General features: G+C 39.7%; 1 non-coding gene across 1 annotated transcript; it reads left to right on the forward strand.

The window, feature by feature from the left end:
* Nucleotides 1-17,809: 17,809 nt before the first annotated feature.
* On the forward strand, nt 17,810-17,881 carry trnae-uuc (transfer RNA glutamic acid (anticodon UUC)). Its single transcript has one exon. It is a non-coding gene; the product is annotated as a tRNA-Glu (tRNA).
* The last annotated feature ends 1,026 nt before the right edge of the window (nt 17,882-18,907 follow it).

The raw sequence follows: 18,907 nt of genomic DNA on the forward strand, positions 1-18,907 counted from the left end.
ATTGTCTCCTGATTTGTCCTTCTGAAATTTGCCATTTTGGAGTCGGAATGTTATTAAGATATGTGGCTTGTGATAAATGGGTCCAATATTTGCTTCCGTGACTATGGGGCGAAAGAATCGGCCATATTCTATAATCACGTTCATTTCTCCCACTGAAGTCAATGGACTCAGGACCTGCTGTTAGTCTCCTAAAGGGGCGTGGTGGTCGCGAACCCCACGTGACACTGATACAGGAAACTGACTCGCAGTGGACTGTCTTGGTTAATCCACCGTCTTTGGTAGTACATTGCTTAGATTCCACTGCAGCACTCCTGTCTGCTTCTCCAAACTGAGGAGCAGTTCCCTGAGGTCTCTGACTCTTGACTGTGGTTCAGTTTGTTGTTTGCTGTATATGTACATATATGTATGGTGAACATGTATCAGCAGCTCATCAGTTGGGTTCAAAAATGTTTTAAAGACCTAGAACAACATTGGGTCTCAGTGACAGCTCCTCAAAATCACTGTGCAAAGGCTTCTTTCCCAAGCTGCCTTTGGGAATATCAGCCACCAATACAAGGGCGCATCCATAATAGAAAAGGCAGAGAAACCAATTTCTCCAGGCATGGTTGTGTCAATAGACCAAACTGTGATGCAGCCACAAGGTGCTGCATTTTGAGCAACAGGCACAGCTCAGATCAGTGACCCATACCCGCAGCTGAATGATCACATTTTAAAAAGCTATTTTTCTGCCTGTAGATGCCCATATTTGACCCAGAGTAACAAGTTCACATCTCTTCACTGAGGCCTTGTCACAATACATTCTGGGGAAAAACTAAAATAATACTCACTAAAAGGAGAGGACCAAGCAGGCGAGTGAGCACTTCAAAAACATTAATTACACATGCATTGAGCATCACAGATATCCAACAGTAGTGGTATCAGAGAGGGTTTTTACTTTAAACAGAAGAGTGTAGTCTCTCTCAGAACTACTAGGGGCTATGATGAAAAGGTAGGAGGGCCTGTGCCAAATCTCATGGGAATCCCACAGAGATGTTTACAGGTGCAACGTGTCTGTTACTGAACAGCATTTTAAAATAAACACAGGACTACAGGTGCTCACACCATCAGAAACCTGTTGACAGGTCATGTTTACATCATGTGGGATGGAGGGCATCGATGGGGAAGAATCCCATGTTTACAGCTCTTGTGCTTGTGTTCTCTTGGCAGAGGACTCAAGCTCTCTCACTACTTTTGAGTGCTGAACACCATTTGTACTTCCATATTATTTAGCACCGAGTCAGTTAAAGAGCTCAGTGTTTCCCTTAGATCAACTGGCTTGGGGTGGTGAGGAGCTTAAATAAAGTGCATTGTGCCGCAACTTCACAAGCTTTTTTTATAACTGATAAATTGTACAAGTCAGTTTTCATGCAAAAATGCCAAATATTGTTCATTTCAAGAAATTGTTGCTTTCCTTGCCTTACATTACAGTAAACTGGCTATATTTGGTTTGACAAAATAAGACATAATAACACTGCGGACTGGAAACTGCGATGGGCATCTCATGCTTAACCTATTAATCAAGAAAATATAAAGCAGATTCATTAATAATTAAAGTAACTGTGAGTTGCAGCCCCAATTTAGAGATATGAGTTTCACAGTCATACTTAGGATTTGGATGTTGACATTAACAATATTTGGAAATCAGAAACCAACAGTGGTAACTTTTGCATTACATTAATACACCAGGATGGATCACACCTGGATCTATGCTTGATGCAAGACATATGCAACTGTGGCTTATGTTTTGATTTATAGTTTCTAGGGCTGTACCCGACCATAGACTGTAAAAATAATGGATGTAGCTACCGTGATGTCTCCCATTGCTTTGTAGACTCCCATTTTGAAGCATCGAGTTTGAAATTATGCTCATCGCCACCTTGGATCTTTAGAGGGGTGGATCTGACTGAGAGGCCGAGGACGCTATCGCAGACAGTCTGTCACTCTATGTGGCCCACACTGAATTATGCGTAACTTTAAGCCTTAATGAAATATAAATGGGTTAGTTATATATAAATTCTTCCCCCTCTACAGTTGTCACGAAGGAGGAAAGTAGCTTGTGCCAGGCTGTAAATATGTTTATTTCTGTTGTAACATTGAGCATTTTAACATGGGGGTCTATGAGGATTGACTGGCCTCTGGAAGCAGCCTCAAGTGGCCATTCAAAGAACTGCAGTTTTTGACACTTAGTGTGGCTTCACTTTTAGGCCCCGGAGATTGCCACTTGCACCCAGCTCAGATTTATATCAGTTAAATACAATTTGGCTGTTCAGTACAATTATTCACCTATTCCTTCCAGGGTTTGAGAGTTTGAACAGGGTTCGGCAAGATGTTCAGGGTGACAGCGACATTCATATAGTATAGTAATGTGGGCTAATGCGTACCAACTACGCTAATGACAGATCGAATGTTAAACATTTTTTGATACTAGATATCAAACAAAAGCCAGAGAGTGTGTTGTATTGTGAGCTGTAAATTCACCACTTCTACGCAGAAGATAACGTGATCTCAGAGTCTGACCGGGCAAAGCCTCTCTTACTCCACACAGCCTGACAGTGAGGGGTGCTCACTCTGAAGCTAAATCTGGGAACTAATACCACACCATACACCGTAAAAAAAATGTAAAAAACAAAGCAAAAAAATCAAAGAAAAAAAATAAAAATGAATGCTTGACTGGAAGTATCTCAGTCGACTGAGGGTTCTCCAACTGATGATACAAATCTTCAACTTTCAGAGGACAGCCCTAACAGTTAACTGCCGACAGCAACACCACAAAACTAGAACAATATACAAGTGACAAGGTCGTATTGTGCTTTCTTTAAATTGCCAACAGTTACTTTACATCCTTTCATTTACTTTACCATATGGAGCAACAGAGGGAAGGTTGTCTGGTTTCTTAAAAGTGGACAACTGTTGTGCATTAAGTCATTCTTTTATTTACTGTGAATAAGGTTTGTAGTGGAGATTACTTTGCTAATTTGCTACATTACTGTAGTCTTTTCTCAATTTCCTTTACGTTGTCTTTAGTTTGTGGATGCAGTGGTCCGATTCACTGGACCAGTATCCCTGGCCTCGTGTTACACTACATGAAAAAGACTCCAATAAACTCTAAACAGTGAGGTACTAATTCTAAATTAGGGGGCAAAGAACACCGCTACTGATTTGTATTCGGCACCATTAGATACCCTGAGCTATCAGAATCCGTATCTATAAACTGCTCACTGAAGTTTCCCGGAAATGTACACATTTACAATGCAATCAGCATCCGAAAGTTCCAACACTATCCTGCTCTACAGTATTTTGTGACTTCTCTTTTGTCTTTTCCTTTAAGCCATTTTCGGTATTTTATGGTGCCCAGTTTTTTGATGGTGCTGTATAATTATTATCCGTTCCTCTATGGGGTTTGTATGCTTTAGTGCCCATTTCCTGACATGGTGAGGTAAAGCCAATTTTCCACCTCGATGGACAAAAAAATTTGTTCTTTTGTATTCTGGTCTAAAATGGTTTCTTAAACTTTTATACCCACACATTACCAAATATTTCAGCAAGTCACACAATCCCTAAAGTCACCACTCCAACCCACCCACCCATCAACATAGGGGCCTGCTTTAAGAGAAGCTGCCTATGCAACATTAAATAAACTGTAGTCAGAACATACAGCCTAAACAATTCAAACATCTTATTCATCACATCTAAATCTCCGACAATGCAAGTTCCCTTAAAAATGATTATGCATTGATTCAATCATAACAACTAAGTACTGTCCTTCCATAATAATCTAATACTGAGTCCAGCTAATGACATTCCTGCTCTTTTAAATGTAACCACATTATTGTGATTGGTTGTCTGTCTCTAAGTAACCTGTCCTATAAGGCTGTAGGCGCCTTGTCTCTGCCGTGGCATTTAAGTTTCTCAGAGACAAGCGCTGTGTTAATCGAAGTCCTCATTAAATTTACATTACTTTACACCATCCTCACCACCATCATCAGTTTCATTGACAACTGCTTAACATCACTTCGCCTCTTTGGAAGAAAACTCCATCTCTTTACTATTCGTCACAACAAACAGAAAGGGCAATTTGCTGGTAAGAAGAAATTGCCTGCAGCCATCTTAGCTGGGTAAGCCGTTCTCTGAGCATTCAGTTAGAGCCAGATGGGATAACTTCATCCTTGTCAGCTCCGGCTCTCTTTCATCTCCATTTCCCAGCTGCTGAGCCCTGTCATGACGGTAACATGTGCAAGGTGGTGACTGACTTTTACGAGCAGCTCTGAATTTTACCCTTTATGGACTCAGTGGGCTTTGAGTGAAGGTTGAGTCTAATGATACAGGATACTTCTCTCCTTCTTTATTGTGATGAAAATATTCTCGATGACATTTCAAAGGTAATAAAGGTTTAAGCGGAGATATTATGAAGGTAGAGCATGTGGCGTCTCACAGAAAAATTGTGGCAAGCTGCTGCTCCTTTAAAAGTCAATACACTACCTAGTACAGTGGAAACCACCTATGTTGATCACATCTGTCCAGGTGTAATTGATTATAACCTTTTCTTTCCTTTATGTCTCATGCAGATTACCATCTAACTGACATCTGTATGAATATTACATGAATATAATGTAATTAAACAGACAGCTTCGCCATTTGTTTTTTAAAATACAGTAAAGCTGTTTCATTACAGGGGCATTACATGTCCAGGCATTATCAATCCACCTGACAAGGGCGACTCTAACCATAGGTGTTTTCCTGATGCGCCTTCATTTTCTGTCTCCATCACTGGGTGCCATGACTGTTTCTCGTTTGAGTAGGTTTAGGCTACATTCACACCAAATCAGACATTGCAGCAATTAGCCACAGGGCTATGTGCTGTTGTAGAAGGGTCACTCATGCCTGAAAACAGGTTAGCAAACAGTAAAGCAGACTCAAGGCCAGTGACAATGTTATAGTGGTTACTTCTTTTATGTATCACTTACTTATTCAGTCTCTCTCTCAAACTCGGTGCTGACTAAATTTGGACTTATGTTCGAGCACCGTTTGGGGGGAAACTAGGGTTGGGTACCGAAACTCTGTACTTTCTGTACTTGGTACTGATTCACGTCGGTACTACCCAGTACCGATTCACTTAAAATGAAACGGTGCCAAATTTCGGTACCTGAGGTGGAGGCGGAGCGAGAGCGCATGACTCACACCTCAGACTCAGCAACAATGGCGACAAAAACAATGTGCAGACAAAAGTTAACGTGCAGCACTGTTCCTAAATGTTCTCAATAAAATGTTGAAACTGAGAAGTTTAGACTATGGGCCCGAACGACGCATAGTGCGTCCAAATTCACACCCGTTCTTCTCTGTGGATTTTTTCCGCGACCATGCGTCATAGCGAGAAGCCACGCATATCAACGGAAACAGCAGAATTGTAGCTTTCCGACAAGGCCAAGCACTTGCACTTGTTGGTAATCCAATGTTTTCACAGCGAAAAATTACAATAAAATGATGTATAACGAAGCTTTCATACAGCTTTGCACACACATTACTCTTGGATGGATTACTCGTGAACGCAGGCTCGCACAGAAATGCCACGCATATCACATGAAAGCGCAGGACCACACACATCATTGTGCTGTCATCCCATCACGCTCTAAATACAGATCAACTGTCTACAAAATAAAAACTTGACGAATTTCTTTACAATCCATTATACAGATCTTGTTGTCAGTCACTTCATATAGTGAGGAATATCATATCTTACCACGTCTTAGGCTTGCTTGTGTTTCTCCCTGTCTATCCACATTTGTAGTCTGGCTTTCAAGATGCAAATATCTCCATATTGTCCAGTTGACACTCCATCAAACTTTGTATGACAAGACCAGCCACTTCACCTTTGCGCACCCAGACAACTGCAGCCTAATGCATGCTGACAGGGCAGTAGTTACCATATACATTGAGGGGGACACGTGCCCCCCCACCAATGCCCAAAATGTCTCCCCAATATATAACTGAAACTGAAAAATAAATATTATCTTGGAGGACATCATTGCACTTGGTTGACTATTTTTCTATGATCTTAGATGTAAATATTGCATGTTTCTTTCAGATTAAAACACATTTTTGACTTGTGAATGAGTCAGTGGAATTTCTTGCAATAATGAAAAAATTCTGGCAATCATGTCCACCTGGCACAAACCACATGTTTTGGACAACTGTGAAGTGACAGAATGTCCCAGTATCATGGTTCTTACATTGCCAGATTCCAGAGAGTCTCCCCTCTTCATATATGGTAGAATATATCTTTTTCCAACTTACTATGCTGAGATACATGTAAAAATGTAAGAATTTAGGCACACAGATTTGTTTTTTTCATTGATATAAAAATTAATATAAAATACAGGCACATAGAAGAACAGCGATAGCATGATATAGCATGTGTATGTAGCCTTTATAATGACTGTGATATGAGCTTAAAAGTAAAGGCAGTAAAAATACCCCAAAAAGGCCTAGGACCCATAGGGTTAAAAAGTACCTAAATAAGGTACCGTTTGGTACCGGTACCAAATTCCAGATACTGGTACCGGTACCGTATCGGTTCAATTATGAACGGTACCCAACCCTAGCGGAAACAGATAATACTTTTCAGTGGCATGTCATTGCATCTTGCCAGTAAGGGAACTATAATTAGCACATCCACAGGTGTCATATTTCCATCACTGCTGATCACAGCAGATCAAAGCTAGAGTTTTCATGACTATTGCAAAGTCATTTGACCCAGGAGTGAATGCTGATTTTAAGCTTTCCCATTAAATACTAAAGACAGATGCCAGTAGGTGTTAGTGGGTTTTTTGTGCAGTGGGAAAGAGGCTTTAAATGGCCATTTTGTGAGGGAGGCAGGGCGGGGACCAACTATGAAAAGCCAATTTTCCCATCTCAGCAATTGTCTCTGGTGAATTTGTTTATGTTGGCTTAAAAGATTTAAGGATCTCCTGTGTATTATCATCACTGTAGTATCTTTATTGCCACAAAAGACATGTGTATGTGCAGATATAAACAAGTGCTCTTATTTCTTTTACTCTCTAACATTTAACAATAGAAAGATTCTGTATTACTTGTTCTGGTGAACTGTGGGTGTTTTCAGTCTGATCGCTGGCTATGTGATTGGTCATCGCACTGTGACGTTGGGTTGCAATTCAACTAAAAATTCATTCTGTTTAACTTTTCTGCATCCCCTGCAGCTTCACCACTACAGGCATGATGCACTATCCATATTCAAATGAACAGGAGGACTTATGTTTTCGCTACAACGCCAGATTTGGTGTAACAGCAGTTTTTGTTTTAAAATGTTTTCCTATATGTTGTCATGTATGAAAAGACTTCAAATAAACACTGTCAGTAGACTATTTTTGTAAGCAAATTATTAAAACAGCATTTGTATTGGTATGATTCTGTTCCAAGCTTATTAATCCAAGTGGTTGATCACTGTATCCACTGTCATCATCGGATACTGCAGATAGTAAGAACTGTATATTTAAAGCAGGGCTGCTTAAAGTTTTGAGTGCAAATTTAGGGAGCCAGCATTTGAGTGAGGGTCACAGAGAAAAAGTGCAGTAGTGAGTTGTCCACCTAAATTGCTGATTTTGGTGAACGGCACTAGCACTGATGACAGAGTGTAATTCCTGCAACACTTGTGAGGTGACACTAGTTGCCACGCAACCAGTAGTTTTCTAAAGTTTGTCATCCCTGACCTGACAAGACATTTGTTAGGGGGCGCCGTTCAATGCAGTAGCAGAGTGGTATATTATATGTAAGCTATTGAAAGTGAAGGCATTGAAATGGACAATGGATGATTCATGTCCCTTTCTGAGAAAGCACAAAATCGCCGACATTGGCCTGTGGGCCAGATTTTGAGCAACAATGATTTAATGTCACCTTGTGATGAGCGTTTTTCACTATTCTCAGTCATTTTATAGACCAAGAACTCCAGCATTTTTTCACCCTATTTGCGGCTGCCTTTGAATCTGTCTGGCCCATTATATTCAAGCTATTTGGTTTTCAGCAGACAAATTATCAATTCTTACATTTGCCTACAATCTCTGGGCTGCAGCAGCTGAATACATTACGCTGAGTCAACACATCTTCTTTACACAAACACCAATAATATTGTCTTGCCTTGATAAAATAAAACATCATCAATCTTTAATGATGCTCGTGGGAAATTGTGAAGTATTAAAACTTAATTTGGTCGAAGGTAATGTACTCAAACTACTGCAACTGACACGTAGGCACCCTAAGCCCTATTTACAAAAAGACTAATGTTACTCCAGGGATGTCCAGAGGTAATAAAAGAATGTGACCAATATGGTGACTGATTTCATCTGCAGCAGCTTTAATCTATAGAGTAAAACTTCATGAAGACAGGGGTTCCCTGAAAATACATATTCCTGGAATATGATTTGTATCATTATTTACTGTTTCAACTCATGTCAGGTTGATTTGAATGTTAAATTCCCTGCACCTACACCATGCTAAGGCAGATCACTACAACCTGGCCTGGCCGTGCTTTCTCTCTTTGTTTTCTACTTAGTGCAAATTTTCTTTTTTGTTTGTATACTAGTTACATTTTTTCCTCATTTTATCTTATGCTGGATCTTTACACCTGCTGTGGCAGAGGAGTTAAAGTTTTGTTTTGATACTATCTTTCTGCCATCACTGGAGTGCATTTTCATTATCATGCAGCAGACTTTTAATAGCCACATTTAGACTTCACAGGAGGTGACTCGAGATGTCTGATATAAAGGGATACATTCTGAGGTTTGTATTACTTGTATTAAAAAAATATATGCACAACAGTTATCTTTATAGGTAGAATGTTAAGAGTAAGTTTTAGGTTGGCCTCCTGTGTAGGCAAATGTTGAAGAAACTTTCTTACACAGACAGTGAACATGACGCAGCTAAGTAGTTCAAATTCTGCAACATAAATAGGGATCCTTATGTCAGTTTGATGAGACTGAAAATACAATTCATAAGCATTTGACAGACCACAGTCTTATAATTTAGCTCCTGCTCAGTGCCCAAGATACCAGAATAAGACAACACTGAGGAGAAATAATAGCCATCCGTGAGAAACTGAGTTGTGGTGTGACAAGAACTGATACAGCATTGTTTGTTTGTATGTTTATATATATATGATTTTTAAAAAAGACCCAGATCAATTTCTCTCGTTAATTAAACTGCTCTGACTGTGTGAGTAATTTTCCAGCTGTGGCCAAATTGATAAGGAAATACTGTGTGCATGCAAACGTTCCCTCCCCATGGATCCTGTTACTCACCCTGCTGAGCTGATTACTGTGCAGCAGCAGCCCGGTGAGCTCTCTCAGACACTCCTCCACACGTCCCATGAACTCCACAGACGGCAGCCTCTGAGAGCAGAAGAGATCCATCGCCTGGGCTGCCACCTGGCAGGCCTGAAGGACCACGTCACTGGGCTCTAGAGGAGAGAGATGTCTGCATGCTGCCACCACTGATTCCAGGAGTTGGCACACAGAGTCCCCCAACAGGGACCCTGCACTTCCATCGGGGCTGAACCACAGTGACTCCAGGCCTCTGTTGTTCCCTTTTACTCGGTGTAGGGTGCACAGCAACTGGAGTAACTGTACATGACGAGGCATAGCTTTCCCACGAAGACTTCTGTAGCAACCGGAGGTCACTGATGGCTGAGGGGATGTGATGGCAAGTTGGGGGTCCTGGTGCAGGAGCTCAGGAGTCTCTGAGTCTGACTGAAGGTCTATGCTGCACGTCTCACTTCCTGGACCGAACAGATACTGCGAAGTGTCGTCCATCGTGGCATCATGGCCTGGAGGGTTTTACACAGAAACCTTAAGAGAAAGTAAGGAAGTTGGTCCGGCAAGTGGGTGTTTTTTTGGGGGTTTTTTTTCTTTTTCATTTCAGTTTGACTGTTGTTTCTGAAAACATCTGAAGCAAGAAATAGGCAATGCAGTAACAGAATCTTGATTCATATTCAATCAGCCCTGCCTCATTTGACACTTTGCCCGCAGTTCACGAGCATTGATTGACATGATTAACAGCTGCATTAGAGACTCCTCGGCTCTGACTGGTTGTCGCTGCTGTGCCACAGTCTTGTTTTTGTCTCATATAATCCGGTGTGTATGAAGTGACAATTTTAGCAAATCCATTTTGTGCTATCTTATACTACCACTCCACTACATTTCAGAGAGATGTTTCCTTTTTACTCCATTACATTTTAGATTCCTCTAGTTACTTTAAAGATTCAGATTATGAATATAAATTACATTCAACTAATAAATTCTGATGTATTATCATATCTTACTTAGCCAAAAAGCTACCCGCAAAATCAAAATTTTCACATATCTGCATTACGATTGCATGTCCCTTCTTTGAAGTCTGGCATGTGACTCACTCAGTGACACTGAACATATGAAGAGTCATTAAAACGAATGAGCATGTCACAATGAAAGAGGAACAAAAGGCTCACAGAAGGAGAAATTTGTTGCTATTAAAATGTTGACCTGTGTGGCAAACAGAGAGATAATGTCAGGCTAAATAAGATTGATTCACTCAACTCTTAGCACTACCAAAAGACCATATTAATAAAGCACAGAGCATATGATCTTTTGAACTAATGCTATAAGCCATAGCTGTAGTCAAAAGGTAACTGCAGATAGACAAAGCCTATTAAAGACTGTTAGAAAAGCCAGCATTGAATTATAATACAAATGATCATGAATAATATTAATTCAAAGTGATATTCATGTAATTAGACCCTGCTAATAAAAGCACAATGCACATAATTAATCACTGCCAATATGAACCCTGTGGTCATCATCAGGACATTTCAGTCAACCTCAGTGTTTATATTCTACTCACTGCTTCTATGGTTTTATTCTATAAAACATTATTTTTCTTTTCACACAACATCATAAACATCCAAAACAGCAGGACCACATATCTTGAGGAAAATGGTGCTAAATAATACTTTTCTCTGCAAGTAAAATGTTTTTCTGCTGAATAAATATGAAAGGAAAACACAAAGGCGAAAAAATCCAGAGTGGGGACGAGACTGACACCAACAAATATGCATTTCTGTAAGTCAATATAAATTCTTTTCACACAAGCATATGTTAAGGTAAACATTCTGAAGGCAGACCACGACTCTCTGTTGTAGTTTAAGGCCTTAAAATCAGATCAGTGGGCTTCTAAAACCTAAATTATAGCTGGGGTAACTCATAATTCTATGAGCAGGTGGACCTTGGTTATCATTTTCACAGGCCACAGCCCTAAATGTCTCCCTCAGCCCTAAAGGTTTCAGATTTAGGTGGACAAGTGTTGTAGTGAAACTAAGCTGTCATAAAGCAACAACATTTATATCTGTGTGTTTTTATATGGAGTGGACTGTTGTTCCAAAATGACATAATCTCCACTGGGAGACAGTGACAGCTATTATTGAGAAATGAATGATAACAAAATTTAAACAAGTTATTACATTTGACAAAAAGAAGGACGAACAATTGGTGAGAGAGGAGCCTCTTAATACCAGAGATATGGAAAGATGTAAGTACAAATACAAATTGTGCATATTTACTTTGAAAATGACTTCACAGTGTTCAGTTTTTTTAAAGATATTTTTTTGGGCCATTTTGCCTTTAATGGATAGGACAGTTAAGCGTGAAAGGGGGGGAGAGAGAGAGGGAGTGACATGCAGCAAAGAGCCACAGGCTGGAGTCGAGCCCAGGCCGCTGCGGCAACAGCGTTGTGTATGGGGCGCCTGCTCTACCACTAAGCCACCGACGCCCCCACAGTGTTCAATTTAAGACCTTTAAAGTAATTTTAATCCCAAACAGAATGTAATTAAATACCATTTAAAAAGTCATACTTGGTGAAGTGTGAAAGATATCAGTGAAAACCAGTCAGGACATTATTGTATTATTATATACTGGACTTATTTACTAAGTGCATGAATTTATTGACACTGATATCACATTTTTGTCAGCACTTGCCAGCTGTATGTAACAATAATTCCAAGTAATATATAATTAATTTATCATTAAATACAACCTTAACCTGGATAAGCATCAGGAAATAGATGGATAAATGGATAGATTAACCTTTTAAGAAATTTAAAGCCAAAAGCAAAGAGAGGATTTCCGCACACCTGTAGGTTGAAAAGCATTTAAAGTATCAATCCAAAAAAGCTCCCTTTGGCATAACTTCATATCTATATCTCCCCCTCTTGGCAATTCAATGTTCAATGCCCTGAAAACGTAAAGAGACAGGATGAGAGGCCTCACTGAAACGACGGGCTACAGGATAATTTATATCATTACGTCTGATAGAGCTCTTATGCTCACTAATTCTTTGTTTCAACATACATGTTGTTTTGCCTATATAAATCTTATCACATGGACATTTCACTAGATAGAAGACATTTTCTGTAATACATGTGACAAAACCTAGGGATGGGTCACGATTTTCGAATTTCGAATAGTCGTTTTATTTTTGAAAAATCGATTTTTTAATGCGACTATTACTATTCGCCGTCTTATCCCCCCCCCCCCTTTATTTGACATGCAATTCAGCTCCTAACCGCACAAGGGCAGTATAGGATTGCTATAGCGGTGTGAGATGGGCTACCAGCTAGTTTGATGCTCTTCTACAAACAGGAGAAACATGCAGAGACTACTACAGTCATCAGAAAGTTCCGTGTGGAACAACTTCGACAAAATAAACGAAAATGAGGTGCAGTGCAAATTCTGTGACGCAAAGCTTGCGTATCACAAGTCTACAACAAGTATGCACAGTCATTTGAGAGCGAGGCACGCAGGAGGCGGCGAGGGACCGTAACGCCAGGGCCACACCACCCACGGAAGCACTGCGAATAGCCTCAAAGCACCGAGAAGCAAGGCCAGTTTCCTTTCGGCGCCCATGTTAACCGATTGTGTCATCCACACCGGCGGCGCCGCGCCACACAGCTCCATGGCTGGCTTGCCATGGATTCGAAAAATTGTCAAATAGTTGCCATGATTTTCAAATAGTGTTTATGCTTGTGCTGCCCATCTCTAATAAAACTCTTAACAGAAAAGCTTTTGCCTGATCGAGGATGTCTAAAGACAGGAGTTCTCCATGTGTTGTGACACTGGGCATAATGACCACATGGATAATTCCCATCCTTAAGAGGAGCTAAAAGAGTCTGCTTAGGGCTTGCCTTAATATTAGCCGCACTACTTTATTACGCAGATTTGGACCTCGTCTATAAACGAAGAGGGGGGGATCCTTAAAATGCTGAGCTACTGTTGGATCAGAGGTCAAAATAGGCCAGTATTTTAAGATGGTGTTCTTTGCTATGTAAGCCTGGGGATTATATATGCTAATAAAAGAAAGAGTAACTTTTGTCTTTTTTGACACTTTTTTGTAAAAGATCGGACCAGGTTTTAGAAGACGCAACCTGGAAAGCTTCATCTATACACTGTACAGAGTAACCTCTCTCCAGGAAACATTTTTTCATGGCAGCAGCTTTATCAGTGAAATCCTCATCAGAGTGACAAATTTGTCTTAGTCTATAGAATTGACTCTTTGGTAAACCATATTTAAGAGCTCTGGGATGAGCGCTGCTGGCTAAAAGGAAAGTATTTTTGTCAGTGTCTTTCTAATACAAGGTAGTGATGAGGCTGCCATTGCATAATTCAACCTACATGTCCAAAAAAGACACACGTTTTTGGTCAAAATTAACTGAAAATTTGAGGTCAGGATTCATACCATTAAGAAGATTAACAAACTCAGTCAGCTCATCACTGGTACCTTGGAAGATGCAAAAGACATCATCAAGATATCTAAGCCATTTGAGGATCTTATGAAGAAAAGGGTTTCTGTTAATGTCAAAAACATAACTGTGGTCAAAAAAACCCACATACAGATTTGCATATTCTGGGGCAAAAGTAGAACCCATCGCTGTCCCTTTACATTGTAGAAAGAAATCTCCATTAAAGGAAAAATAATTCAGTTTAAGAACCAAAATAGCCAGTTCGCAAGTAAATGTGCTGGGAGGATGAGCTTCCTCAGTACGATCTTTTAGATAATACTCAAGAGCCTCAAGACCTCTATCACGGGAAATGTTAGTGTACAGGCTTTCTACATCTAAGGTAGCCAGGATGATATCATTAGCTAAGTCTTTTAATGTAGATATCTTGTTGATAAAGTCAGTAGAGTCCTGAATGTATGAAGGAAACCTCTGAACATATGGTTTGAGAAAATAATCAACAAAATTACACAATGGCTCTAAGAGAGAATCATTACTGGCTAATATTCAGGATGTCTCTTTGTTCTTGTTTCTGTTTTTTTGTAGAACTTGTGGTCTATGGTTCATGACAGCCCTCGCCTGATACCCCTCCATAGCACTCTGTTCTATTTTTGTAGTCTTTTTATTGTGGATCTGGGGATCTCTGATTTAAGATGGCCTTTCCTGATCCCTTCCAAAGCCCCATTTACCATATATGACTTTTACTACTGTACTTTTACTACTGTACTTCAAAAGTGCTTTTTTGATTGTTTTTCTTTGTTCACTGTGTTACATTCTTCTGTGGTATTTTGAGAAGGCCTCCATGTGTAGGCCTCACAGCCAGAACCTTAAGAACTACAAAACTACAATTCCCTGAATGCTTTGCCTCTACCAGATGATTGTACACAGGTGTATTGCATACTGCCAATGATTAGAGTAGGACTGACCTGCTTTTAACCTGCCTATTCATTGTCGAATCATGTATGCTCTGATGAAGGTCTCCTAGACCGAAAGCTCACATTAAAGTGAAGTATTGCACAGATGTAAGTGTGCGGAAATCCTCTCTTTGCTTTTGGACTTTTTTGTTTCCAGCACCTTAACCAAGACTGATCCAGGTTGAGCGGTGGTCTGGCTGCAAGAAATTGAAGGCCCCCATAAATTTTACATTAGGTCAGAGGTCTGAAATATTACAGAGGGTTTTCAAGCTATTTTTTACTAAAATCTCAGACAAAAACATTTTAAATTTAAGACCTCTGAAGGCCTGTTTGTTTTAAAGTAACTGAAATCAGTGCTTTTTAATACTTCAAGACCTGCAGATAACTCTGGTATAACAACATGGAACCACACAGCCCACCAATCATAAACAAGCTTCATTACACCCTTCATCACTTCATCACCACGAAATTGTAAATACATTTTCCCAGTGTCCCAGTGTGTTAAGTGTCCATATAGCTCTAGCTATATACCAAATATACGTATGTCCAAAAATCAGTGTCAGCGTATTTTTACATCAAAAAATTCCTGTATTTTCTCTTTCTGTAAAACCAGGTAAAATGGTTTCAAATGTTGGATGACTCATCCTGCACTCAGGAGCATTAACAAAAGTTTATTCAATCAAATGAGACTTTGAGCGACTAGCTATCCACAACTGTCATATTAATCTGCACTGCATTTGATTTAAATCCCTCTTGTATTATATACACACACACCACATAAATCTTGTGTGGACCATGGATCTGGGAAAACCGTCACAGTAGAGAACCTAAAGATGCTCTAGCTTTCATCTCTTTGGACTTTAAGGCGCCCTGTTTGAGAACTAGCAGAGCTATGGAGCAGTTTTGATATTATTTCAAACTCAACAGACTAATCTTATAGCTTAGCAAATATAATTATTATCCATTTCATAATGGATATAGATGAGTTTAGAATTAGGGAAACACTGACATGTGACATCATGCTGTATTCATCATGTCATCAACATCTTTATGTTTAGATAACTAGGTTAGGTGCCATGAAATATCATCACACTCCTACATTCTACCAGTCTGATGGGAAGAAATAGCCAATCTGTTTGTACAATACACACTGACCAGTTCAGCAGGAGGGAGGAGCAGCTATAAACCTGAAAACTAAACACTCTTGAGAATTATGTTTGTAATCATTAGCAGCCTGGTGAGATAACTTCAGGACAGTTCGCTCAGTGTCAGGAAGACATGAATGTCCTTGAGATATCCTCTCCTCAGACAAAGACACACTCTACGCTTACATATCTTTACAAAATTGTCTGCACTTCTTTTTGACACGAGCTCACCTTTCAGCTGACGCTCTTATCGGTTGAAACAGCTACTCCACAGCTCACTGAATGAATTATTTTGAAACTTGTGCTACTTTTTAACAGTGGTGGGAGAAGTATTCAGTCCCTTTATTTGAGTTAAAGTACTAATGCCACACTGTGAAAATACTTCACTACAAATAAGTCCTGCATTCAAAACCTTGCTTAAGTAAAAGTATGTAAGTATAATCAGCAAAATGTACTTAAAGTTTGTAAAATTAAAATATTGACTGTGCAGTTAAAGTGTTCCTGTCAGTGTTTTACTATCATATATGATTCCATGTTGCATGTTACGGCTGTAGATGTTTAAGGCTGTGCTAATTTTAACTCCTTTATATCCCGTTGGATAGTTTTACCCACAGCAATGCATCATAAGATCATGATTTGTTTATAGCCTGGCCGTCCTGTGAGAACCATGCATCTATAAAAGTCAACTTTTCATGGTGTCAGAAAAACAGCCTTGTTTTCAGCTTTGCGACAATGCATTTTCCAGCTGATCCAAGAGGGTTTTTAAAGGGTTAAAGGGCAGGAGAATATCCTCAACACCTAAAGGAACACTTCATCCTTCAGTTTATCACAAACAAGCAAAATCTATACATTTGGAGATATATAGTTTTCACTGGACAGGAAGGAGATAAAAAAAAAAATAAAACAGTAAACTGAAAAGTAACTAAAGATGTCAAACAAATGCAGTGGAGTCAAGTACAATATTTCCGTCTGAGATGTAGTGGAGTAAAAGTATACGTTGCATAAAATTAAAATACTTGAAATATAAAAACACCTCAAATTAGTATTTATATACAGTACTAGAGTACATGCATTTTTATTTACATTCAAACAACTGCTTTATAAGGGCAAAACTTTGAACAAATCTTACGTTGTGACAGTTTGACTTTTCATGTTCTCTTTTTTAATCTAACTATAAAGCAAGGGATCTCTGTCTTTCTGTCTGTATGTATGCATGTCTTTACAGCCGCCCATCCAATCTACATCACACTTTGCACATGTTCTGTTGGGGACCCAAGGATGTTTCGGTTTTAGTGGAAATTGGACAAGCAACACGTTCAATTTTAATAAACATTGGATAAGCAAGCAAATGGCGCTCTGTGCAGCATAACTTAAAATTATACCATTCAGGGCCACACTCAAAACGTTCAGGGCCAGGCAAGTGCTGCCAATGGCCACCAGCCCACTGTGAAAATTGGAATTTGGATTTAATTTACTTTTCCAGGCCGGCCTAGTAAAGCACATCTATGGGAAACGCTGCATTTTTATTTGTATTACATTTATATTGAAGATCTATTTTACAATTCGATATCACATTATTCAAATGAAGATTGATTTGAACCGGAAAAACAATTTTTTAAATATAGCCCCAGTTGGCACACGTGCTTCCGTCAATCTTTATATACATAGTCTTTTTCCTCTAGTTGCAACAACAACTATGGTCCATGTTGCAGTGTAACACATCCACTACAGTTCCTAATGTTACAGCTAATGTTACAACTCCCCTGGGATTTCACTCAACACATGTCTTGTGCTCTCACTGGCTGTAGCTCACTGACAAGTTGTAAGCCAACATTGAGTAGAAAAACAAGTCTTAAGTCTTGTCGTGTGAAGTAAGCATACACAAGACATTGTTACAGGTGTCCCATATGGTCTAGCGGTTAGGATTCCTGGTTTTCACCCAGGCGGCCCGGGTTCAACTCCCGGTGTGGGAACATATATTTGGCAACCTCCAGCTCACCTGGTAGAGTCTGTGCCCCGTATAGGCCAAGTTCTTTGCAGCACCTCAGATTCAATTCCAATCTATGGCCCTTTGCTGCCTGTCATTCTCCTCCTCTCAACACTTTCCTGTCAATCTACAGCTGCACTACAATAAAGGCAAGAAAAAAGAGTCTTTGGAGGCATCAATACCTCAGTTGAACCAGAGGGTCGCCAATTCAAAAACAAAAAACATTCATTACATTTAATCCAATTAAGAAGTGATTTTCTTGTTATGGTAGTCCTACTTATATGACTGATATTCTACTTATTTTTAGTAACGTACATACACAGAGAAAAGCCAACCTGCTGCCTCTGTGGTGCTCTTTGTGTTTGATGTCATCCTGGTGATCAGTAATTCCTGCCGCAGCCTCAGCACCTCCTGCTGCAGCCCCTGGGCTTTTTCCTTCCAGCTTTCATCCTGGCTCTTCAACTTGCAGACCAAAGCCTCAAGGTATTCTCTGCTACTCGTACCCGAGGGTTTATTCTTCATTATAGCCACAGCCAGGGCAACTTTGGCTGTTGTTAAAAACCACTCCGCCTGACTTGCTCCTAAAACAGAGTGAGGAGGACAGAGTTTAAGGGAAGTCAACCAACAAAACATCCACAAAGGGCAAAGAACCTCAAAATTCAGCCACGTTCATAGATTTCACGTTTTTAAAATAATGTTGTATTTTGCCGAAGCACATGGCAAAAAGAAACTTTAGAAGAGGGACCAAGTGTGTGCACATCCAGGCAAAAACATGTCGTGCAAGACAGAAAATACTTCACAACAGGGCACAAAGGAGGTCTGCACACTGTTAGGCTCCCAAAAAAATAGTTTATTTCTCTTTTTCTCCTTTCAAGGCAACGTTTCGATCTACAACAACGTCCTCAGGCAGAGAAACCTAGCAGCCAAAACAAAAACCTGGGTGGAACTGAAATGATTCCTCTTATAGTCAATAAATAGTAAATTAATCTGCAAAAATGTTTATATTCAAAAT

Source organism: Epinephelus lanceolatus, chromosome 13 (genome assembly GCF_041903045.1).
Source record: "Epinephelus lanceolatus isolate andai-2023 chromosome 13, ASM4190304v1, whole genome shotgun sequence".
In the NCBI taxonomy this organism is placed as follows: domain Eukaryota; kingdom Metazoa; phylum Chordata; class Actinopteri; order Perciformes; family Serranidae; genus Epinephelus; species Epinephelus lanceolatus.